Source organism: Hippopotamus amphibius, chromosome X (genome assembly GCF_030028045.1).
Source record: "Hippopotamus amphibius kiboko isolate mHipAmp2 chromosome X, mHipAmp2.hap2, whole genome shotgun sequence".
Classification (NCBI taxonomy): Eukaryota; Metazoa; Chordata; class Mammalia; order Artiodactyla; family Hippopotamidae; genus Hippopotamus; species Hippopotamus amphibius.
This window is the reverse complement of record NC_080203.1, coordinates 40,121,661-40,147,441: the sequence shown is the minus strand read 5'-3', so window position 1 is coordinate 40,147,441 and position 25,781 is coordinate 40,121,661. Positions and strand designations below refer to the sequence as shown.

General features: G+C 38.8%; 1 protein-coding gene across 3 annotated transcripts in view; it reads right to left on the bottom strand.

Moving 5' to 3' along the window:
• Positions 1–14,896, bottom strand: part of ACSL4 (acyl-CoA synthetase long chain family member 4) — a 69,836-nt gene extending 54,940 nt beyond the window's left edge. For all 3 annotated transcript variants that reach the window (XM_057718257.1, XM_057718259.1, XM_057718260.1), the window contains exon 1: positions 14,791–14,896. The gene's annotated coding sequence lies outside the window, so the exon portion shown is untranslated. The remainder of the gene's footprint in view (positions 1–14,790) is intronic.
• Between the last annotated feature and the right edge of the window lie 10,885 nt (positions 14,897–25,781).

The window sequence follows — 25,781 nt, the reverse complement described above, 5'->3', positions numbered from 1 at the left end:
GCCTCTGCTTGTTTGCTCTCCCAGCGCCCATACAGCACAGCACCCAAACGTGTTCAAGGTTCTGTTCCCCAGCCAGGCTTGTAAACTCTTTAAAGACGGAGGTCAGGGCTTCCTAGGTGGCGCAATGGTTAAAGACAGAGGTCATGTCTGTCCCCACCACTGCTATAATCCCCAGAAACTAGCACAGTACAGGTACACAGTAGGTGCTTACTAAATAGTTCTTGACTGAAATAACAAGTCATACTAAAGAGGAAGGAAACCAAAGAATGATTTCCCAGTTAAATCTTCCACTCTAGGCAGAAATGTATGCCTCTCCACATCTGAGATATATAGGCGTGCTTCCTCTCATACACTGAGAAGCCTGAAATTAAACATGAGACGTGCCACATCCTGGCAGAGTACAAATTTTATGCCCATTTTGGGTGGGAATCATGACTTCATAAGCAGAGAGAATAACAGTCTGTTCAGTATGTTTACACTTATGATTTCATGTTTCATATTCCAAAGCCTTTACTTAAATAAGGATATCACAGCAAAATGGAATGGCTAGTGTAGCGTTCTGATTCTTATCAGCTGGGCTAAATGAAACCCGTTACTGCAACGGGCACATATGGAGAGAAGAAAAGGAAGGTGAGACCGTGAACATGGAGGAACAGGGAAGAAAAAAAAAGTAAAAGTAGTCCTAAGAGCAACATCGGCTGTTCATCTACAAGGTACCACTGGGTGGCGCCAGTGCCCCTGGCTATCCAATACAGATACAAACGAGGAGGCAGAGCCATCAATCAGCCTGTATTTTCCAGAGCTTAGGTTGAATGCTCAGAAGTCTATTTTCAACATACTGATGGACAGATGCAATTCACCGGAGTTCAAGGTCTCTGCAGATGTCATCAACGTAGGCACAGGTCTTAAGGATGTTGTGTTTATCAGAGACACTTGGAAGGTGATTTGTCAACATTTTTGCCTGGTGAAATGTTTCAGAGTCAGCTCACCATTCTAAATGCAGAGATTCTCCGTAGAGTGAGAGGCCAGGGATTCTCAGTGGAGTGAGAAGGGAGGAAAGGGATCAGAATGACCGAGAAAGCTTTTATTAGGTTGAACCATATAAAATTGCCGATAGTCAAAGCTGTTACATACAAAAAAAACAGCAATTTCAAATGGTTCAACCTAATACACATATTTAGAATCACTGGGTTAATGTGCCATTGTTACTGACAAGAGGGTCCTATTTCTCAGGTTTGTTGGGGGGAAAAGGTTGAGAACACATGCACAGTTTGGCCTTAAATCATGAAGAATTAACTGAACAAAGAAATGGAAACAAAATAACTAAGGACAGGGAATTCCCTGGCAGTCCAGTGGTTAGGACTTGGAGCTTTCACTGCTGGGGGCCTGGGTTCAATCCCTGGTCAGGGAACTAAGATTCCGCAAGCCGTGTGGCACAGCCAAAAACAAACAAAAAACTAAGGATAGGGAATAGATTAAACTATATTAAAAACAGCAGACATGGCAAAATGTTCACAAAAAAGTAAACGCTATATTAAGCGTAAAAAAGCAAATTACAAAACCGTACACAAAACACATTTTATTTTTTAGGGGAATCCAAAAAGCCTAGGGGGATATGGAAGGATATATACTAAAAATCTCAATAGTTGTCTCTGGGTAGTGGGATTACCCACACCTTGTTTTGTCTTTTTATCCATACATGTTTTCTAAAATAAATATGTATAACAATTCTGGATCCTGGAACAGGAAAATGAAATAAAGGCTTTGGTAGAAAATACTAGGGAAATCCAAATAAATTCTATAGTTTAGAGTACTGCACCAATGTCTGTTATGTAAAATGTTACCATTAGGGGGAGCTGGGGAAAGAGATCCAGGACTTCTGAATTATCTTTACAAATTCAGTCGATCTAAAATTATTCCAAAATGAAACATTTATTTCAAAAAATAAGCCATGTATTCAGATCACATTTTTTAAATCTAGAAGAAAAAATCCATTTGGTTACGAGATTCCTACATTTAAACAAGAATATTGTGGAATAAAACTTTTTGGTAGAAAGAAGCCTAGGAAGAAGGCTTGAAAGAAGCCTTGGAAGAAGGCCTTCTAGCATGACAACCAAAAGTTGTAAAGACTTAATGACATATGCAGTGACTTTCATAAATATGAAAGTGATGTTATCCTATTGGTCACAGCCTCACTGAAGCAGGAAACAAATGCTTGAATCTCTCTTTTCCTTGCTTTTGTAATCATCATTGCTGAAGACTAACTACCATAAGAACATCTGAGGGAAAGATAAGTATAGCTAGGAACAACCTTTTTCTTTTGTAATATTTTTAAAAATCTAGTTTCCCAGATCCCGGGCAGCTACAGGTACATGCACATTCATTTGTTCAAGAAAAATTCAGTGAGCATTTACTATGCCCTCTCCTTCTGGAGCTTACTGTTCAAGAGAGAACATTTTAAGAGGACATGAGACTAACAGGGAAAGCAGATATATACACAGAATAGGAAAGGAGGGATACCCGTGAGCCAACCCTCAACCCTATAATAATAGCCCAACCAGACTTTTTAAAAAGTTAATAATCATAGCTACCCTCTGGGATTATCCAGTTATACCTGTTACTGCTTACGTACCAGCTGGCTTGCTCAAAATGGATTTTTTTAAACTTCCTTTAAATATTGGGGCAAGGAAAATTATGCAAAGCCAAAGGATGAAAGTGAGGTTCTGAAAAGGAATAAAGGAAAGGATAATGCAGAGCTAAAAACACAAACAGAAAACTAAAAGGTCTGGATCAATTTCATCTGCAGGCTACTATCCACTTGTTACAAACAGGTTATAACCTTCTGGTTATACTACTACTCTGGCAAGTGTAAAATTTGGAATAGGTTAGTTCCACTGCGGAACACACCCAATGGAGGGTTTGTTACTTGGAGGTTTCTTTGAGTACTGACAATGTGTCAATACCAGGCACTTCTGTGGAAGATGAGATCCAAAACAAGAATTTCAAAAACAGATTTAAAGAGAAGCACCAGTGTACTAAAACCTCCCAAGCAGAACAGAAGTCTTTTTCCCATCTCAATGAAACACTTTAAGGAAGGGGAATTATGTGTCCCATAAAAAAGCTCGGCCAAGAAACTTGCTACAAATTCAACAGGGTTGATACTTCCCACAAGCAGATAGCACCCATTTATCCCTAAAGCATTTAACTTCTGCTGTATCTGCAATGTGTAATTGCCTTTAAGACATCCCTTTGCAGATACTTCTGTGAAACATATCATCTTTAAATTAGGTTATAAAAAAACTGGGTTATAATTCAATCCTCCTCGAAGCATCTGCAAACAACGTAAGCAGCAGTACTACATGGGGCAATCTGCTGCTTACTCTTCTTCAAAAGCAAAACTAAGGTCAACACAGAGAAGGTTCTGAAAACAAACCTTCTCTGTTAAGCATAAAGTGTGAGGTCTGATGGTTGTGTCACAGCCACAGGACAGATTTTTAAAGAATAAGAAAAGGTATTATCAAAATGCTTCCAGCACCAGGCTGCAATGCCTGAAAGTAGAAGAGAAAGGCATTGAGGTTCGGCGCCTGGTGCCAAGCCCAGGCAACATCCTGATCTTTCATCAGCGATGGGGTATTGCCGGTAAAAGCCAGAAAAAAATTTTTTTTTTTTTTTTTAAAAAAGGTCTAGCAATTGCAGGACATGGCCCCAGATCTGGCCAAGTACCAAACTGAAAACAAATTCCAAACGTTTAGATCATTCCACAGAACAACTGTATGCAACCCAAATATGTTAACTGTATGACTTTGAAACATCATTGATTTTCTTTCACAGAGGAGGCAGAGGTCAGCAGCAGAGGCAACAAATCTAAGAACTGATTTTCCATCCTAAACAGATTCCTAATCACTCCTCTCAAAGCAGAAGACACATTTTCTCATGATCTCATGACAAAATGTTATGACATCTAGAAGAGACCAGACAAATAAAATGACCTTAGTGTCACATTAGCTAGGAATGATGCAAAATTAAAGAAATCAACTCTAGACTGAAAAGCAAGTCTTTCAGCCAAAATTAGCTGCTTCAAAATGAGTTGCTTGCATCTCACCAAAGTCATTAAAGTAACATATATGTGTTTCATAGCAACACTCCCATCTTTGGAAAAAGGCAGAGTTTTGACTCAATTTTGCAGATTTCCACTGGAGACTACGATATCATCAGATTAAACACCGCAGGCCTTCTCAATATACTCTTAGCTCAGGGACCCGATAGGCTACAGCTTTTTTCAGAAATATACCTCTAAAGTACAAACTGGAGTTGAGATTCCTAGCTGTCAAAACTCAAGGTGCACTTTGGCTAGAAACTTTATGTTCAAGGCCAACTCCCACTCCTTTGGTCATACCCTACTATAGCATCCACCTCCTCCTTCCTGTGGGCAGTGCCCTAAGCAACATGACCCTTCAAACAAAGGCAGGGATGGAGGTGGTCAACAGTCTTCCTCACTTGAGGACAATTAGAAGCTAGATTATTTATTAAAAACAAAAGAAAAGCTAGATTATAAGGAAGCACTTTCTCCCTAGGAGGTTAAAAAAAACTCTACAATCTTTAGGGTTAGGGGCTTTTTGAGAAAAAGATCAGTTGTCTGAAAATTGAGTTATGAACAACTCTCCCCATTTCACCACATGTACTATATCACTGCAATCATAGGCCAATCACTCCATACAAACATTTCACATAACCAAAGAACAATGGCTCAAATGCAGGGTACCACTGAGATAAGACAGAGATTGGGCACCTATCTGAGCATTGGAATATTCTTCTCCCAACAGCCAGAGAGAATATTCTTCTACCTTTGCAAAGCCCTTATGCTTACAGTGACTCCAGAATGACCCTACTGAGCTAGGATTCAAGCCAGCCAGCAGGGCAAGTGCAAGTGTCTTTTTAACCCCAATGAACACTTTGTACTTCTGGGGTTGAGAATCATCCCTCATTCAATTCTCCTCAGTCCTAAAAGAAAGGCTATAAAAGTGAGGTTGGGGAACTCCACTTCAAAACAGGAATAAAAAAAAGGAGGCGGGAGATTCACCAGGGAGGTTTCCATTTTGCAGTTGTCCTTTCTAAAATTACTTGTAAAGAAGTAAATTCTTTGGGGAATAACTTCCTAAAGAAAGCTACTTCCTTACTGACAGCTTAATATTCAACAATCTCTTGGTGATCGAGAGAATATTAAAATTAATGTAAATAAACGTGCATAAATTAAAAACCTGCTTCCACATAAAAACCCTGGCCTTTATACTTGACACTAAAAATCTAAGCAAAGAAATCCAAAAATTTCTGGTGGAAAATCTGAGTTGTATAACATGCTTACAAGTTCAGTCATTTTGCTTAAAAACGTGTACCATGTTAACTATATTTGAATGAATATGCAAATACTGACATTTCTTTCTATTGGGGGAAATAAACACTACACGCTTCCCATCTGCAGGTCACCAAACAGTGAACCTGAACCCTGCCTTTTCTAATTTCCAGAGTATGGAAACCACTTGCTTCACAGAAATTCTAACCTACTCCTGTAAGGAAATTTCTGGGTACAAAGGGAATCCCAAATATTTTACCGAAGGCTTTAAGCTATCCTACACTAACTTTGCAACTGACCAAATCCTGAAGGTTTCTGTGGTTCCAAGTACAAGAATACCATTATCCTGGCCTGCTTTTCTCTTTTCTGCTCTCTTTGTCTGAAACACATGCATCTGACAGTTGTTTATGGCTACTTCTGCCCAGTTCTACTCCTCAGTCAAGTGATAATTTTTGAATTATCCTTTTAAGCTACTTCTCAGTTTAGTATCTTCCGCGGTCATGGGGAACACAGCATCTTTTACTTGGATGCATCCCATGAGATACTAGTGCTAGTTCTGTCTTCTGTTTCCAAAGCCACAACTGAATTTTAAGTTCATTCAACCAAGTTCCTGTTTCCTGTCTGTGGGAAGTTTTCAGCTTTCAGTTCATTTGAGAAGCAGAAATGACTAACATATTCTGAGAATAACGAATGATCACCATCTCAGCAGGAGCAGCTCTGCCCATTTCTGCAGGCTTTCTTTGATGACTCATCACTCGGGTACCCCCAGGGCAGTGGTCCTTCAAAACCCTATCATTACTTTTTTTTTTTTGTAGTATTAAAAGGCTTTAGGCACATATTGAAGGTAATAAACAGAATACCTAAGAGAAACAGGTATTTCACCATGCCTTCCACTGCCTTAACTTCTTAACAACTACTAGAAGCCACCATAAATGTTTTCAATACCTCTGTTAATAGTCTTATCTCACATGTCCCTGTCATTAATCAAGTGAGAAATGGGAAACCTCTATTCTGACTCCCCCATAAAATCTGCTAACTTCACAGTGCCTATGAAAGAAAAATCCTCTTGCTGTGAAATCAATTCCAGAAAGGCCAAAATGCATAAGATGCACAGCCTTGGAGAATGGGGATGTTATTTCAATCGCCGTAACAAAAATATGAGCAGCTCCGCTGGGATGTCACATTAACACTATTGTCTACAAGGTAGAATCTTCTTTTGTTAAATACTCTGTTGAATTCATCGTAAAGTAAGGTCTTTTCACCTCTAAGTCTCACAGCATAAACCCAGAAAAGGTTATAATGAGCCTACAGTGGATGTGTTTAATAAATGCTTCTAGAGGATGTGCGAGCAGAATACGTACATGCTTGCCCAAATCAAACTTGGTCCTGCAACACAGCTCTCATAATGTTCAATTTTATATACTATAGACTGAGATACCATAGACAAAGATTCATGTTGCCACAGAGACCTAGATTTTCTTTAGTTTTATAAGCTGTGAAAGAACACAACTACGCCCACACGTTTACCAAAAATTAGTCAGAGCAGTTGGTTTTTCGTTGAACCAAAATAACTGTTAAAGCTCAGTTTTAAAATCATCATTAAAACCAAACTCCACCCAAAAGATTCCTAATGACACTTTCACATATCGCACTTATACATCATTACTAGTAAATACAATTTAAACAACATGTGCATAAATGGAAAACAGAACTGAACTGGTTTAACGCTGAGAATTTTTTTTAATTCCTTGGTTATTTACTTTTGGTGGCCATGACTTTAAGATTATAGTTTGTCCCAGAAACCAGTTATCTTAAGTAGAACACTCTATTTACATGGTGCAGTGTTGTTCTTTTTCCCACTAAGATGTCTTTTTCACTTATTGAGTTACCGATCGTGAAAGATGCTCACAGTATTCACAGTATACAGTCAAATTAAAGGAAGCAAGTTACAAATCGGTATGTACAGTAAGAACCTATTTTTGTAGAAAAAAGATACATCTGTTTGCACACACGTGCGTGTGTGTGCATGCGAGCATCCATGCATGTGTGTACACAAACGTGTACCCAAAGGTTGACAACAGATCTCCCTGGGTATGGGATTATGCTGCTTTTATTCTTCTTTATACTTATATTTTCAGTGCAGAAAATTTAGGAAATACAAATGGTACTTTAACAAAGGGAGAAAATTATAAACTACCTGAGTGCTCTCTAAGCATAAGGCACTCACTCCATTTCTAGCACAGTGTCACTGTATAAGCCGCAATGAAGGAATCCCATTGTAAGTATCCTCCAGTGTGTAATACTGCATACGATGAATCTTTATAATTACTACCAAAATACTAATCATAAATGAAAATGCATTATAGAATTGTAAAAGGTAAAGAGTATAAGTATCTCTAGACTGCCTTCCTCTAACACCACTCCCTTTTGCCCTAGAGATAATCATTCGTGGTGCGTATCAATCACTTTTTTTTTTATTATCCATACACATGGTTAAGGTTTGGGTTTTTTTAGATAAGTGGAATCACAGTATATGGACTGTTGTATAACTCCCTCCTCTGCCCCTCCCCCCTTTAACAACATATCTTGGAACTCTTATGTCAGTTTCTATAGGTCTGAAGGGTTTCTTTCCTTTGATAGCCCCATGTTACTCCATAGAACAACATGTTATTATTTAAATCATTCCCCTTCTGATGGACATTTAGGTTGCTACCAAGTTTTCACTGTTACGACCAGTTTCAATGCACTGAAATCTTGTATATATCTTTATACAAATGTGCAGATATTTCCCTAGAATAGCTTCCTACAGAATTGCTGGGTCAAAATACATGCATATTTAAAAAATGAGAGGATTTTGGTACTCTCAAAAAGCTACACAATTTGCACTCTCATTAATAATGTATGAGTGCCCATTTCTTTTGAAAAGTGGATATTATAGTTTTTACCAATGTATTTGGTTTAAAAAAATGGTTTTCATTCCCCTAATTACTAGAGTGAATTTGAGCATCTTTTCTTTTTTAATCATCATTTCAATTTCTTTTTATGGCAAAGGCCAATTCATAACCCTCTGCCACTTTTTCTAACAGGTGCCTTTTTCTTATTGACCTGTAGGAGCTCTTTACATATCATAGAGATTACATAGTAGAAACCTTCTTATCTAATGTTATTTGGAACACTTGATTAGCTAATTGAAAAGGTCAACTAAGGTGAACAGTCATAAAAAATATGCACATGACAAACATTTCATTTTATCTTCATTTTATTTTCTCAGTGGTAAATGTACACTCATTCATCAAACTTTTGATAAAGGGCCAAGAGGCCAAGACCTTTCTTTAACTCCAGGCCCGCTGATTGTAAAGAAATTTAAACTGGATTCTTAGATAATATAGAACTTCGAAGAACTTAAAAGACGCTTGCAAGGAGAATCCTTCAGATTTTTATATTAATTTTATACAAATCTTTTATCATTGTCTTACAGTAATAACTTCCTTTCATCAACTCTTTCCAAAACATACCATTCGTTTTGTTATAATAAACCTATCCCCCAGTTTCAACAATTATCTATGTGCTGAATTTTATTTCTTTCACATCTCTATGCACTCCATACCTCAAGCCCCATATAATTTGAAGCAAATACCAGATATCATATCATTTCAGATGTAAATTTTTAGTAAGAACTTCAATTCCCCACTACTCAGACTGTATCACATTATAAAATATGAAAATAAATTACATATTTACAAAAACAAGAACAAGAGAAAATATAGGTTCAGTAATAAAAGCATCTGTTTTACTCGTGGAGCCACAAGCCTGGCACACCTGAGACCAACTTAATAGCAAGTGTTCAGTGCACAGTGTATTTTACAAAAGAAATAAGTATCATTTAATATGGTGAGTCAGTTCAACAGAAGTCAATAAAAGCTTCCACTGCACATGTAGAAGTTATTTTCCCCCAGTCTGTCATATGCCTTTTTAACTTTGTTATGGTGTATTGTGCTTTCCAGAAGTTTTTTAAATATATACTTAGATTTTTTAAATACATCCTTAATTTATTTTTGTGTATGCTGTGAGGCAGGGATCCATTTCTTCCAAATATACAGCCAACAGTCCTAACTCAATTTCCATTTCCAACATTACTTGTAGGTAGGGCATTTAAAAGAACTAAAGTATGAACTTCTAACTTACAAAAGGAAGCTGTGCAAACAAAATAGTAAACCAACAGTCGTAAGTTCAGCTTGATAGGCTCGAACTACTATGTATTTAAAGACTACAGTAGTTTTGGGAGCAGGAGCAACAGTCCTGCCATATCTGGCTCTGTCATCACCACTCTGGCTCACAACAGGCTCTCCAAAGGACATCGCGACTGGATAGGCCTCCTTCTGAATCTCACTGGTTGCTGTACTTGTAAATTGACATTCACACTGAAATACCCCACACTTAACAACAACAACAACAACAAAATGAACCTTCCCAACTCTCCATCCATTCCTTAATGCTGCTCCTAGACCACAGTGCCTTTAGACTTAAAGAAAATGAATACACTCTTCCAAACCACAATTCCCCATGGAAATATACCTAAAAGGTACTAAAAGTCAAGGTATAGTTTGTTGAATTTCCTTTATAACATAGAGACTCAATAATTCATAAGGTTGCTTTATCTCTGGGCAAGCTTTTTGTGTAAAGGACCAGAGAGTAAATTGGCTTTTAGGGCCATAAGTTCTCTGTTTCAACTCTGACACTGTATTTTGAATGCAGCCAGACAACACATAAACGAATGGATGTGCCCGTATTCCAAGAGAAAATTATTTATAAAAACAGGTGGTGGGCAGGATTTGGCCACCTGCAGTATTTTACCAGTCCTTGTCTTATACCAATGATTGATCTTTTTCAAATAGAAATCCACTACCCTGGCTATACACTTATTTGAGCAAATATGGTGTCACTGAAGGTACAAGTAATAATTTCAGTACCACCTTACAGAAATGAATACTCTTAAAATCAATCACTAACCTCTTCCTGTAAGTTCTTCTCATGATATGAGCACATATATTTTTCAAACTATAACACTGTAAGTCACCTTAAAACTAATGCTTATTTTAAAAGATAATTAAAATGAACATTAAGTAGCTACTATAAAAGGAAAACATGCAGTCTAAACAGACAAATTCAACAGTTTTGTACCCATTATTCTGAGTAGAAAAAGCCTACCAAACCTATCACCATTTTCGCAACTTCACTATTCAAAATGCAGAAGCAGATTTTCAAAGTACATTTAAATGAGAACACAACTTTTTTCCTTTGGATTACTTACCAGAAGTGTTCTTTAGAAACTACAGTTTTGCCAAAATATTTTAAATTTAGAAAGTGAAACCAAAAATCTCCTTGGCATATGACGTGTCTGCTTAATTTTAAAATATTAATTTTAATGTTTCATTTGGCTGCCTGGTACAGCAGAAATGATATTTTAAGGCACAAAAGGATGGCAGCCATTTTAATATAGTGAGAGCACGTGTGAGTCTGTACTCACACTCTAGGCCAACAAGACCACTTGTTGGAAGAATACATCTGAGCTCCAGGATTGCTCAAAGAAAAAAATGTTCACAATGCTTACAGAAATACTGGATGGTATACAGAACAGCAAGGAATAAAATTAAATAACAAAGGTATATAAGACCCCTTGATACCAAAGGCATGATCCGTAAAAGGAAAAATTGATAAACTGGACCTCATCAAAATTAAAGACTTTTGTTCTGCGAAAGTTCCCTGTGAAGAGAAGCTGCAGGCTGGGAGAAGACATTCGCAAACCACATAGCCAACAAAGCACTAGTATTAAGAATATATAACGAACTCTCAGAACTTAACAGTAAAAAAAAAAAAAAAAAATCTAAAAAATTAGAAAATGGACAAAAGACATGAACACACATTTCACTGATGAAAATACAGACATGGCAGGTAAGCACATGAAAAGATGTTCAACATCATAGGCCACCAGGGGAATGCAAATTAAAACTATGACAAGATATTACTATATACATATCTATCAGAATGGCTAAAATACAAAATAGTGACACCACCAAGTGTTGGCAAGGATGAGTGCCATTCATGTATTGCTGGGGGGTGTGGGATGTAAAATGGCACAGTGTGGAAAGCTGTTCAGCAGCTCCTTATAAAATTAAACATGCAATTACATACAACCAGCAATTTCACTCTTGGGCAACTATCCCAGAGAAATGGAAACTTATGTTCATACAAAAACCAGGACACAATTGTTTATAGGTGCTTTATTCATAATAGGTTACAAAATACCCAGATGTCCTTCAATGGGTGAATGATTCAACTCTAATACATCCACAGCATGGAATATGACTCAGGAATGAAAAGGAACTAATTATTGATAAAAAATACATTCCCTGCATGAATCTACAGGGAATTACACTGAGTGAAAAGGAAAATTCGATCTCAAAAGATTACATATTGCATGATTTCCTTTGTATAGCATTCTCGAAATGACAAAATTATAGGCAAGGAAAACAGATTAGAGGTTGCCAGGGGTCAGGGAGGGAGGGAGATGGCTGTGGCTTTAAAGGGCAACATTAGAGACCTTTTTAGTGATGGAATAGTTCTATAGCTTGACTGTAGTGGTGGTTACACGAATTTACACACATGATAACACTGCAGAGAACTAAATACACGCAAATGAGTGGATGTAAAACTAGAGATCTCTGAATCAGGTGGATGGACTATATCTGCTTTAATTTCCTTGCGATATTATGCTACAGTTATGCCAGATGTTACCACTGAGTAAAATTAAAGGGTATTATTTTTATGATTGTATGAGAATCTATAACTATCTTCAAATAAACGGTTAAAAGAGAAAGAAAGAAAAAGAATATATAAGACCAGCCAATGGCAGGAGTGGAAAAAATAAAGCTTTCATTTTTGCTAAAGTCTCAATAACTGAAAGTCAAGGAAAGGAAAAAAAAGAGGGGGGAATGCCAAGAAGAGAGTCTACAAGCTACAATTAATACAATCATCTCCTCCTCCCCTGTGGAGCCTTAACTTCCCCAGGATTTTGCTTATGTCCCTGATTTGACTGTTGTTAATAAAAATAAATTGACATACAAACCCTCTCCACAACCCCCACCACCATCACCACCATCCTGGACTATAAAACTAAACCTTGTAGGGTAAGGATTGTCTTCTTAACCATCATATCCTAGTGGCCTGGCACAAAATAAGTGACAAATGGAGGAACGAGATAAGTTGAACGAACGAATGAATGAATGAGATGCTTTCATAATCTTTTCAAGTACCTAGACAATAACAGTTAAGGCAGTATGTATACATTCCCGTACAGATTTCTTAAAAGCCCTGAACATTAAAAAAAAATTAAAGTGTGGTATGCACACCCTTCACTTGCAAGATGTTAACAAGACCTGACTTTTAGAAAATGCTTCCCAATTTATAGACTTCCACATGTAGTAATTCATTTAATAAGGATGACTTAAGAATTATGCATATATAGACTGGAACTAGTATAAACAGATCTTTGAGAAAAACGTTCTAAATAACTAAGGATTTACCTTAGCTCAGTTTGACTAAGGATTTGTGGCACAGCCTTAATGCAAACTGTGATATCTATATTGTTTTTTCCAAGTTGGGGGACTTATACGGATTATTCTGCCAACATCAAGACCCTTTTACAGATGCAAAAATGAAGAGAGGTAAAGTGACATTCAAGGCTATACAATTACCTAGCGCTGGAACTTGCACCTGAGCCTCTCCAGAGTCCCAATTCATTCCTCTTCTCACTGAATTGGGCACGCCTCTCCTTTCTCCACCCATCCCACCCCCACCCAAAACACTCAAACAAAGATCTTAATCTGAATTACCTCTTTTTAAAACAGAGATTTTCGGGGGGGAAATTGAATTTATTCAAGATGTTAATTGTTGCATTACACCTTCTGTGGATTTTTAGGTGTCAAATTACTTCTCCTATCAGAACAATAAGGGACTTTATTCTATGGTGCAAGTAGGGTAAGTTTAATGTTTCATCCTCCACCTAAATGGCAGAGAGGGTGTTAATGCTTACAGGAGTCTTACATGTCTCACACTTCTTTTCAATCGAAAAGATGAGCTACTTTACAATCCAAGGAAGAGGCCTCACACTATTAAAATCTTGACTGATATGCTCATCGGCAGTAGTCATTGGAGCTCTGCTTACAGCCTTATGTACCAAGAGCAGTTAAAACTATTTGTCAGAGGCAATATAAAAGGAAAAGTAATGTGACCAGCAACTACCAGGAAACCAGGATTTCATCAGCTTAAATCTCCGTTATACTGCAACATGTTACTAAGTATGAACTTAGAGGTCCTAGAATCAAAACACTAGAAGGAACCTTCGTTTAACATCCTCATTTTTGGAAATGAGGAAACTGAGGCGCTGATTAAACCATTAACCAATAAAGCAGACTGCTTACTTTTTCAAAGGGATTCATTTAAATGCCATTTCGCCCTTATTCGCCATCTCGTTTCTTAGAGCAATGATTGGTTTTTTTTTTTTTTTAAGGTGAAAAGAGCGATTAGAGCAAAGTCATTTCAAGAGGGTGGGAAAAAAAATGCCTTTGAAGGAGGAGATGCTGGAGTGAAGAGAAGAAATGACGTCTTATTTAAAATATGTAACCCCTTAATGGGGGTTAGGCAGTGAATCATATTCTCCTTGATTCTTCTCTGTTCTATAGCCATCGACCACAGTTCTTTCTGTAGGGCACTCGAATGAGAGGAAGAGGAAGTGAATAAAGCTGATGCTAAATATACAGCACCCACGGAGGACAGGGATGTAGATAGGTAGAACAGGAAAAAATAAGAGCATGCTCCTACTAGAAACCAGCCGTTTTTCCAACCTACCTAAAGATACGGAAGGTAAGAGGGTATCAGAAGATAGGACATCCCTCAAACTCGAAAGGCGGATGCTTCTAGGGTCAGAGAGATCCCCCAGCGCTCAGATACAGAGCGACTCGAAGGGGACAAAATGGAGTTGAGGTCCAGGGGCGCCCTAAAGGTCGTTTGGAGGTCTGGCGAAGCCTCGATGTGCTCATTTGGAAAGGGTCATGGCGAAGCCTAGTACCCCGATCGGGAAGATGCTTTTGGCCCTCGGAGAGCGGTGAGAGGCAGGGAGGGGCGGGCCAGGGTCTCGAGGACCCCAGACCTCAGCAAAGGAGAGGATACCGGGACCTCGGGAATCTTCCCGGCCGCGAAGGAGGCGGGCGGGTAGAACACCCGGGCTCATGAAGAAAGCGAGCGGATTCTGGGAACGGGAACGTCCCCTCTGCCTCCTCAGGGCTCAGGTGTGGGATGATGGCGCGGCCGGAGCGGGGGCCCGGGCACCGCCATAGAGCAGGGGTGCCGGGGCCGGAGCCTGGCGGGCTAGGCTTACTCACCGGAGGCGCTGCCTGCGGCGTCTTCGCAGCCGGCCGACGCTCTGCACTCGGGAGCAGGGCGGAAAGGCGCCGCGTGCACGCTAGCGCTGGGGCGAGGAGGGGCGCGCCGCGGAGGCCGGAGAAAAAGCCGCAGCAGCGCGCGCGCACCCAGAGGGCCGGGAGAGGCGGGGCGAGGCGCGGCGCGGCGCGGGCCCGGAAAAGACGCGCCCGGAGGGGCGGGCGGAGCGGGGGCGCGCGGTGGTGTGGCACAGCCGGCCGAATCGCGGGCGACAGCCCGCTCGGCCCACCCACGCTCCCGCCTCCGCTCACCCCGACGTCAGCCTAAAAGGAGGGGCCGAGGGGGGCCGCCAGCGGCGGGGGCGAGGTGGGGGGGCGGGTGCTGTGGGGGAGCTGAGCGGGCTAACGGCTCCGAGCGGGCTAACGGCTCCCCGCGGGCTCGCCGCAGGGGCCGCCTCCCGTACCCGGGTCCGGGTGATGGAGCGTGTTTTCCGGAGGTCCCGGCGCCTATCTGATTTCAGCGAGGTGCGGAACGGGCCCGCTCCCGCACCTGCGCTCGCTTCACGGGACTCCACCGAGAATGAAAGTTCCCCCTCGGGTCATCTTCCAGCTGCTCTTTCAAGATACTCATCTTCGGACTTCACTGCTCTTCCTTTAGAGAGAGATCTTAATGTTCTTTGCCTAAGACATCCTCCAAGCCCCAGCTAACCGCCTCTCTTCCCTTTATCTCGCCTCTCACTGCGTTAAGACCCCATATAGCCACCCCGGCTTATGAAATATCACAAGAATGCAGGGTTTTCACTTGATGCCTTGCATTTCCATGGTGGTGTAATGGCAAAAGAGCTCATAACTGATAAGGAAATGTCACCACAGCACTGTGACATCTTACTGGCCCTGATCGTTGCTTCTGAGCCAGTCCTACAAATACTGTTCCCAAGAGATTCAAGAAAACGCTGTTAAAAATAAAATGCTGGCGAACTGTCTCGGGGCTTCAAAAGAGACAGACCATAATTGCAAATGAGCCACGACAAACTGCCAAGAATATATCACCAAGAGAAAGAAAACGCCAGTATTCTTCCAGTTCTCTGATGCATAATGGAGGACTAGCTTCCTCTTCTTACTAGGAATGGACTTGCTGTTTTCCATTTTCCCATAGAATTACTGGAGGTAACAACGTGTGTGTGTGTGAGACCACCTCAGACTACAGGCTAGAGTTGTTCTTAGACTTTAGTATGAATCCGAATCATATGGGGTGATTGTTAAAATATGCATACCTAGATCTGAGAGGGGCTGAGAAATCTGAACCTTTGATAAGCATCTCAGGTGACACTATAGGTGATTGGAGGCCCACAACTGGAGAGCATAGAGCCACAGTCTTTGTATGTTACTTCTTTGAAGTGAGATTACTCATCCAATTTCCAACAGACCCACCCACTTATGTATAATATGCCTATGAATATGGCTATAGCAGTCATTAAACTTCCTTTTTGGAAACTGACCTAGAAAGTTCAGGACTTCAAACAACGTTTCATTGTCATGTTTACTTATAAGATCTTGTTGTAATACCAGAAATAACTAATCATTTGTTAGCTATATAATTCACTGGGTACCTACAGTGTACAGAGCAATGCCATGTCACGTTAACACAAACGAAATCAAAGAAATGATCATCCCTGCCCTCAACAAACTTAGTATCTAGTGGTGGAATGAAAACACAGACACAGAACACACCCAGTGTGGCTCATAAATCAGACCAAACCAAAAAAGAACACATAATGAAAGAGTATTTTTGTCAGTTTCCTTTCCTAGCAGTCACTGAGCCCAGACTTTTTCAGTTAGGTAATTTCCTCTGAACACTGAGTCAGTCCCAGGTTCCTGAAGTTCCTCGAACTTTACAAGGTATAAAGGAAAGAGCCCGAAGCTATCAGTTTTTATGTATGAGTATGTTTACATGCATACCTATATATAAGCATGTCCGTAAATATAGATAAAGAGATATTTATCAGACAAGAAACTAGTTGAATTTTCAAGATCTTTATTACTTACACTATTCATTAATGCTGACAGTTCTGGCTACCTTTAGCACCTACTGTACTTCACCTTTTCCTCTCCAGTTAACCACACCCGAGATGAAGAGGATAGAAGGGCTACAGCTCCAAAAAGGAAACCAAGTGTATCCACACTATTTCTAGCTGCTCTTTTATCACTTGTTCAGGGTCAAAATAAACCTTGCTTAATTTCTTGTCATCAGAAACCCTCCAGAAGTACTACCCAAGAGCAAAACATTCTCCCAGCCAGCTGTCTGACATTTTAGAGAGACCATTTGCACCATTGTTTACTAGTTTGGAAGACAGAGGATTATCATCCCTATTTTACAAATAGAGAAACAGATTCAGGTTAAACGACTTGTCTAGTCACACAACTAACTAGTAGCAGAGCCTGGATTTCCTACCACAGTTCTTATGACTCCTAGACCAGGGTGCTTGCCACTACATCAGGCTTCCTAGATAATAAGTTTTACTCAGAACTACTAGTCCAATTAGAAACAGAAGAGAGAAACATATGAAAATGGAAGAAGAGTTAGGAAAATATACAGTGCAATTGACAGATTAAAAATGCAACATAAAAGGCACCGATTGCATGGAAATTAAACTGAAGGCAAGTAGAATTTACCAGGACAGTTCTGTTAGCAGGTACTGATATTTAGGCCTTGCCTATTTTACTCTCCTGTAACAAGAAGCTGAAACAGATAGCCAGGCTGCTCTTGGCATTAGTTATTTATGGAAGGGCAGAAAACAACTGTTCTTCATTGACTGCGTAACAAGCCTTTGCATGTTAAACATACTTCACATGTTTGTAAAATAATAATTTCCTTTTTGGTCCCACTACAAGCAGCAGGACTTTATAATAATATTTGCATAGACAAGTGATGTTATGCTTTGTCATTCATGAGACCTTTTTTTTTTCCAGACCCAATAGCCAAGTCAATGGTTTGGCTATTGTCTTCAATGGCGTGTCTGAAACAACTGGTGAAATCAGAAACCTAGACAGAAGATGCTCTCACTGTGAACATAAATAATAACCTAGGCTACTCCTTTCAAAAACAGCCAAAGCCATAGTAGCTAGATTTAATGTCATTTTTTGAGAAATGACTTTTTTATCTTTTCAAACAACCATTTCTTGTCATTCCAGTACATTTCACTGGCATTTAAATTAATTGAAAAGCCAAAACAAATGGAAAGACATCGAATACATCTGGATGGGAAAAAACAGTATAGTAAAGACTCGATTCTTCCCAAATTCATCTGTAAAGTCCAAATCAAAATCCCAGCAGGGCACAGCACAGGGAGATCAGCTCGGTGCTTTGTGACGACCTGGAGCGGTGGGATAGGGAGGGTGGGAGGGAGGCTCAAGGGGGAGAGGATATGGGGATATATGTATACATATAGCTGATTCACTTTGTTGTACAGCAGAAATTAACACAACATTGTAAAGCAATTATACTCCAATAAAGATATATTTTAAAAATCCCAGCAGGGTTTTAATGAAACTTGAATTTAGTGTCTCTCATTCACTCAGTCTTTGTCTTTTTAAAAATGAATTCCTTTCCTCTCTAAATAAAATCCTCCACAATATCCTTGCAAATTGCTTTAGCAACCTTCCCAAAAAGAAAAAAAAAATTCGTATTATCCATAAGGCCAGCGGTGAATGGGCAGTGGTAGTCATCAAATCTGCAAAAATTTACTTTTTGTATATTTTGCCCAATTTCTGTAGCAATTCTAGCCCAGCAATGTTAGGGGGAAAGGTCATCAATATCATAACTCACCTTAAATCTCTGTTTTACTTTCCTTTTCACATACAAGAAGATTTGATTTCATCATCCATTCTTAAAAGACAAGTCAAATTTGTAAATGTCCCTTACTCAGAATCATTGACTCCTAGAGTCAGAAGGCCACGTAGAGTCGGAGTAGCAGGAGGGAAACTGTATGGGCTTTGGACTTGGACCACGCTAGATCAAGATACATAACCTCTTCTGAGCCTTGGCCTCCTTATCTGTAAGTTGAGGGTAATAATGGTACCTTATTTATAAGGCTTTTCTGAGGGAGGGTTAAGTGAAATCAAGCTCATAAAATGCCTGGCTTATGACAAGCATGGAGAAAATGGTGGCTATTAATTACCAACTTTGACCTCCTCATTTTACAGATGAGAAAAAAGGAAGCTAGAACCAAAACTCATATCCTTCCATTATGCCATATCAACCTTTCTCCAGATTCTCCTACTTATTGAGTGACTTTCTTTAAAGCCAAGGGCTAAACTCCTCTCGAAGTGGTCTACAACCACCACCTTCATTTTCATTCACGAAATCGCTCTCTGACCTCCAAGCCAACCCCCATTCTTCTCAATCCTCTAAACGTACCCTTTGCTAATGCCTTCTATGAAATCGACAAGCCCCATCATTATACCTAGATATTTCCTCTGTGGAAACCTTCAAACATGCATTCAAAGCAATCCTTCTTCAAACTAAAATACTGTAAGAAAACTGTCTCCTTCACTTGGACCATATGTGGCAAGTGATACAGGCCAAGTTATTGTTATTCAAGTGGAAAATCTTTAGCAAGTGGTTGGATAATGATGGTCACCAGTTATTGAGTACTTAGTATGTGACAGGCACTGCCCCAAACACATTACATGTATTATTTTATTTTACCCTCCCAATGAGCTATGAGGTGGACACTATTATTATTCCAGAGGAAATGTACATAGTACTGAATGAGTGATGTTTTGCACGCCTCATTTTGGACATCCTACTTCTGTATTAGACAGAGGGAAAACCCTTCCTAAAAAAGACATTTAAAGCAAATACCTTGAAGGTGAACTAAAAGATTTTGAGTCACTTTTAGCTATGATACATATCTAATCCATCTATACAGGCAACTTTCAGAATCTGTGGCTAACCTCAACTTTCTGCAAGCTCATTTCAATGGTATTTATGAAGGAGTTCAACAAATCTGATTTCATTGCCACTGGGCAAAATTTAGGTATGGCAGTTTATGAATCAGTTCCTGTCTGAGACTAGTCTCTCTCTTCATTGAGCCATGGTGCAGATTAGGTCCTATATGAAGGTGGCCAAACTATTAGTAGCTGTACACCACTGTACATGGTCTAATACATTCCTGAAAGGCTATTTACAAAACAAATTTTCACACAGCAAGCCCCGCTTTCCACTGATTGTCTCTTTATTATATGTATAATTTTATTACAAATGAAATGCATTTTCACTTCTTTTGTTCAAATAGAAGTATATGAAGTAAAAGAATCCCTAAAAAAAATAAAAGAAAAAGAAAAAGAATCCCTGATCCCTCTCCACAGAGATAACTGTGAACAATCTGGTATATATCATTCCAAATGTTTGCTGCGCACATAGACAGTCACATATAATTATGTTTTCAAAATGAGATTATGCATATTGCTCTACAAATTGCTTTTTATGCACTTAATAATATATCACAAACATTATTCCATGTCATTAGGTTTGTATGTAGATGTATATCTACAGAATTATACCTCATCCTTCTTTCACTGCTACACAATATTCCATAGTATGGATATACCATAATGTATTAGTCATATCCCTATTGATGTACATTCAGGATTTTCCCTGGAGTATTCCTGTGAACACAATACTCCAATTAATATCCCTATGCATATATCTTTGTGTATTTGTTCAAGCATTGCTATGGTGGAGCCCCATAAGTGGAAATGATGCTGGGTCAAAGAGTGTGTGCGTTTAAAATTTTAAGAGATACTGTCAAATTGTCTTTTAAAAGGGCCAGACAAATTAACACTCCTACTTAGAGTGTCTAAGAGTACCATTTTCCTTATATTCTTGAAAACATTGAATATTATCGATCTTTAAAAATCTTGCCACTCTGATAGGAAAACAATGCCATCTTATTGTTGTTTAATTGGCTTTCATTAAAATGTTTGATAACTTTATATTTTTCTATAGAAGTAATAACTATTCATCATAAAAAATACGGAAAACACCACAAATGTATAAAGAATGCTTTTAAAATCCACAATTCTGCTGCTCTGGGAGAACCACTGTTAATATTTTGATATATTTTTTATTAGTTTTTTCTTATGCATATTTTTTCCAAAATTGGATATTGTGTGCTTTTTTCCCTTGACATTTAACATGAACCCTCCCCCATGTTACCAAAAATTATTTAAAAACAACCTTTAGGATTGCACAATATTCTAGCATACGGAAGTCATAATTTATTTAACTAGTTACCTATTCTTTGCCTGACATTTAGGTTGGTTCATAAATTTTTCCAGTACTATAAACAATGTTGTTATGAACATTCTTGAACATAAATTTGTCTCCCTAATTATTTTTTTAGAATAACTCCTAGATATAGACTTACTGAATCAAATGATACATTTCAAAGTAACTGACTCGTATCACCAAAACAGTTTTTCTCTGATTTTCAAAAGAGATTGAAAACAATAATTTGTGGTAATAGTCCCATTTATCAGTAGACTTTGATAAGAAAACAAATGCGTGTACTTATCTGCTGTAAAATCACAAAGGTAATTTTAAATTAAATTGAATATGATGATTCTTGAAATAAGTCAGCAACAAAATAAATAGTGTTTGATTCAGGGTAGAGAGGTTGTTTCTTTTGTGTAGGATTTGAGTTTGGGAAATTTTTTGGCAGGAGTACAATATTTTAACATTCTACTGGAGAAGCAAGTCAAGAAAGAGCTTAATTGAACAGAACACACTAACCTTAAAAGTCCTTTGCAGCTTCAATCACACCTCCCTCCCCCACACCCGATACTCTACCCTGTTTCTCAGCCTTTTGCTGAAGCTGCTGCTTTTTGGGAAATAAACAAGCTGACCTAGGGCTAAGAGACTAAATACAGAAACCCAAGAAAAGCACTGAAGCAAACTACACCTGTAAAGTAACAAAAAAGAAATAGCCAAGGAGTAATAAATATATGAAAAACAGGTCTTTAGATAGTGCGGAACAAATCAGTTTTCTGATAAAGTTCTGTGATCATAAATTTTCATAGAGCCTTTAACTTATCTAGTACAGTTTTTATGTGAGAAAAGCTCTAAATTTGGAAATGAATACTAATGCAAAGACCACATCAACTTCTGTCATCTGAGATGACGAGCTTCACCCTTTCCATTGGCTTTGTATATTAATCCCAAGATTATGAACATGCTGTACCTGAATGTAACAGAACCCTTCCCAGATGGATGGTAAGCTCTTGACTCTTCATTAGGGACTAAAGTTGTCAGTTTTACTCTCCTGGCAATGGCAATGGCAATGAAATGACCCAGAGCCCCCCAGGTCTTGTGCTACAAGGCCTGGAAGGAGACTCTGTGGGTGACAGGGCAGAATCACCTTACCATTAGTATAACGTTTTCCTACAAGTGAAGGTGGGGGTGTGGGGGGGAGGGACGTTTCAAAGCCCAGTATCTTTCTGCAGAAAATAAAATGCATCATAGATTACATGAAAGTCAAGATATCCTCATTGGAGGTCACAGAAGTTATGAAATTTAAGACTGGAAAAGTTCAGGAGATGAGAAATGTTTTAGCCACTGAGTAGGAAATAGTGCTCTCTCCTGTCTGAGCCAGTCACATTATGTTTGATAAACAAATATCTACGACACACATTGCAAAACATAGATTAAGAAACCTCAGGGCAGAGGACAGATCATCACACACAGAAAATACTGAGGCACTTAGCCAATACATAAAGAGGAGCACTGCTTCAGAACTTGAATGCCTGTGTCCCTGGGCCTTATTTTTCTTTTTTTCCTTTTTAACTTATTCTGTTGATACCGGTTTGAACACAGGCAACAGTTTTAACTTTTATATATGCAAACATAGAAAGAATATGCATTGCCTCTGAAATTTAGCATAACACATGAACTTTTCAAATAGAATTTCAGAGCCGTAATGGACTTTAAGGATAATCTAGAGTCCATTTATTTACAAATGAGGAAACGGGGGCTTCAGGAGGTTAAGTAATTTATCCAAGTTTACAAAACTAGTTACTTCAGAACTACAGGACGGACCACACATCTCCTGACTGGGCTCAAAGCTCACCCTATTCTGCTACATTGCCTACCTCATATCAATTTGCCAGAGGTTTGATAATCTAACCATAAGCCACATTACCATAACCGTTTATTAAAGTGCCCTGAGTCGCTCAGATTAAAAAAATCAGGAATGTCTTTTTTAAAAAACAGGAAAATATGGTCCATTCAATTTATGTGGAATGTGTCTGAGAAAGTAAGTGGAAATTTTGAGGGGAAAGATGATTTCTTTTCTGTTACCAAATTTGTTAAGGGAAAAAAGTAAACTCGTCCAATACATTTGCCGATTATCTGCTTGTGGTCAATCTACTCCACAAAAGTCCACTCCTTTGCAGAGGAGGTTACAACCTCCTCATTAACCACTGGATACGTGGAGTTGATGGTCAGCTTGCCCCATCTAAATGCCTTCCATATTTCCTGTCTGCCACGTTTATGACATTCCTGCTATGATACAGTTAAATGTAACTATATCAGCAAATATTCAAGGCCAGTAAGACCTGATATCAGAAGGGAACTTTCCAGTGTTATGGAAAATGTGATATTCTCAGGAGTTGTAGCCAGGAAGACATTTGGGGTATCTGCCAAATATAATTTTATAACACTAGCTCTCTCATTCCTGTTTGCTTCTGATCTTTCTATCTTCTGCACTATATAAAGGAAACTGCAAAAGTTCAGAAATATTCTAAAGTCAGAAATAATCTACATTGAAAACATACAATAAACACAGGACAAGGTACTCAGCCTCGTTAGTTGTTAGGGAAATGTAAATTGAAACCACAGTGAGGTACCACTTCACATTTCACTAGGAAGGTTATAAAACAAAGGGAAAATCAGTATTGACAATGATATGGAGAAATTGGAATCCTCCCACATTGTTAGTGGGAATGCAAAATGGTACAGCTGCAGAAAACAGTTCAGCGGTTCCTCAAGAAGGTAAATATAGAATTAACGTATAATCCAGCAATTCCACCCCTAGGCAAATACCTCAAATAATTGAAAACAGGTAATCAAATACATGTACAACCCATGTTCATAGCAACATTATTCATAATAGCCAAAAAAGTGGAAACACCTCTAAGATCCATCATTTTATGAATGGATAAACAAAATGTGGTATAACCATACAATGGAATATTATTTGGCCATAAAAAGGAATGAAACTCTGATATGTGTTACAACATGGATGAACCTTAAAAATAGCATGCCAAGGGCTTCCCTGGTGGTGCAGTGGTTAAGAATCTGCCTGCCAATGCAGGGGTTCAAGCCCTAGGCCAGGAAGATCCCACATGCCACTGAGCAGCTAAGCCCATGCACCACAACTACTGAGCCTGTGCTGTAGAGCCCGCAAGCCACAACTACTGAGCCCACGTGCCACAACTACTGAAGGCCACGCACCTAGAGCCCGTGCTCCACGACAAAGAGAAGCCACTGCAATGAGAAGCCCGTGCCCCACAATGAAGAGTAGTCCCCACTCACCACAACTGGAGAAAGCCCGTGTGCAGCAACGAAGACCCAACACAGCCAATAAATAAATAAATAAACTTATTTAAAAAATTGTCCACAAGAAAAGAAATAAAATGAAAAAGAAAAAAAAAACAGCATGCCAAGAGAAAAAGGCCAAACACAAAAGGTCACATAATGTATAATTTCTTTCTTTCTTTTTTTTTTTTTTGGCTGCACTATGCAGCTTGCAGGATCTTAGTTCCCTGACCAGGGATCAAACCCTGGCCCACGGCAGTAAAAGCACCACGTCCTAACTACTTCACCACCAGGGAAGTCCCTATAATTCCATTTATACAAAATATCTAGAATAGATAAATCCATAGAGACAGAATGTGGAAAAGTGAATGTCAGGGGCTGAGAGAAAAGGAGACACTGCTTAATGAGTGCAGGGTTTTACTTTGAAGTTCTGCAAATGTTTTGGAATTAGATTGAAGTGGCAGTTGTACAACATTGTGAATGGGCTACATGTCACTGCATTGTATAGTTTAAAATAATTTTATGCTGTGTGAATTTCACCTCAATAAATTATTTATTAAAAATCTGCATTGAAAGAACAAAGCCAAAGATTATAAACTTTCTATTTTCAAAAGTTCATGAAATTATACATCAAAGAAGGCAGTAATATCTCAATGCTGATAGTAATACTTCAGAAAATAAAACTAAGCAGACAACGTTCTCAGGGAGTAAAGTCTGTGTTCAGTGAGTTGCCCAGGAAGATGCCACATGCCGTGGAGCAACTAAGCCCGTATGCCACAACTACTGTGCCTGTATGCTGCAACTACTGAAGCCCATGCACCTAGAGCCCAGGCTCCACAGCAAGAGAAGCCACCACAATGAGGAGCCTGCGTGCTGCAACTAGAGAAAGCCCCCATGCTGCAACGAAGAGCCAACACAGCCAATAATGAAAAAAAATTCTAGGAATAAAATTTTAATTATTTTTAATTCATTGCTAAATTTATAATCACTTGAATAAATTTTTCATTTATATGCAATGCAACAAGCATAACTATTTTATGATCTAATGAAATTCATATACCATGTAGTGTACTCCTAAATGATGAAACATTCAAACTACAAATGGTTCTTTTTAAATATTCTGAACTTGAAATTTTACTCCCCAATTTTCATTTTTTTCTTAAGAGGCTAAAGAAGAAAAAAAATTTCTTAGAAATTCAGAATTTCCAGAAATTTAAAAATCTTTGCTTCAAATTCATTTATTCATTCGTTTAGTCATTAATGTTCATTTAACTGTGACTCTGTGCCAGACTGTGCGTGGGGCACACAGATATAAGCTGAACTAAGGAGACATGATTCTGGCTCCTAGGGAGCTTGTGTGTTAATGTAGGAGATAAACATAAGATAACTTCAGAAA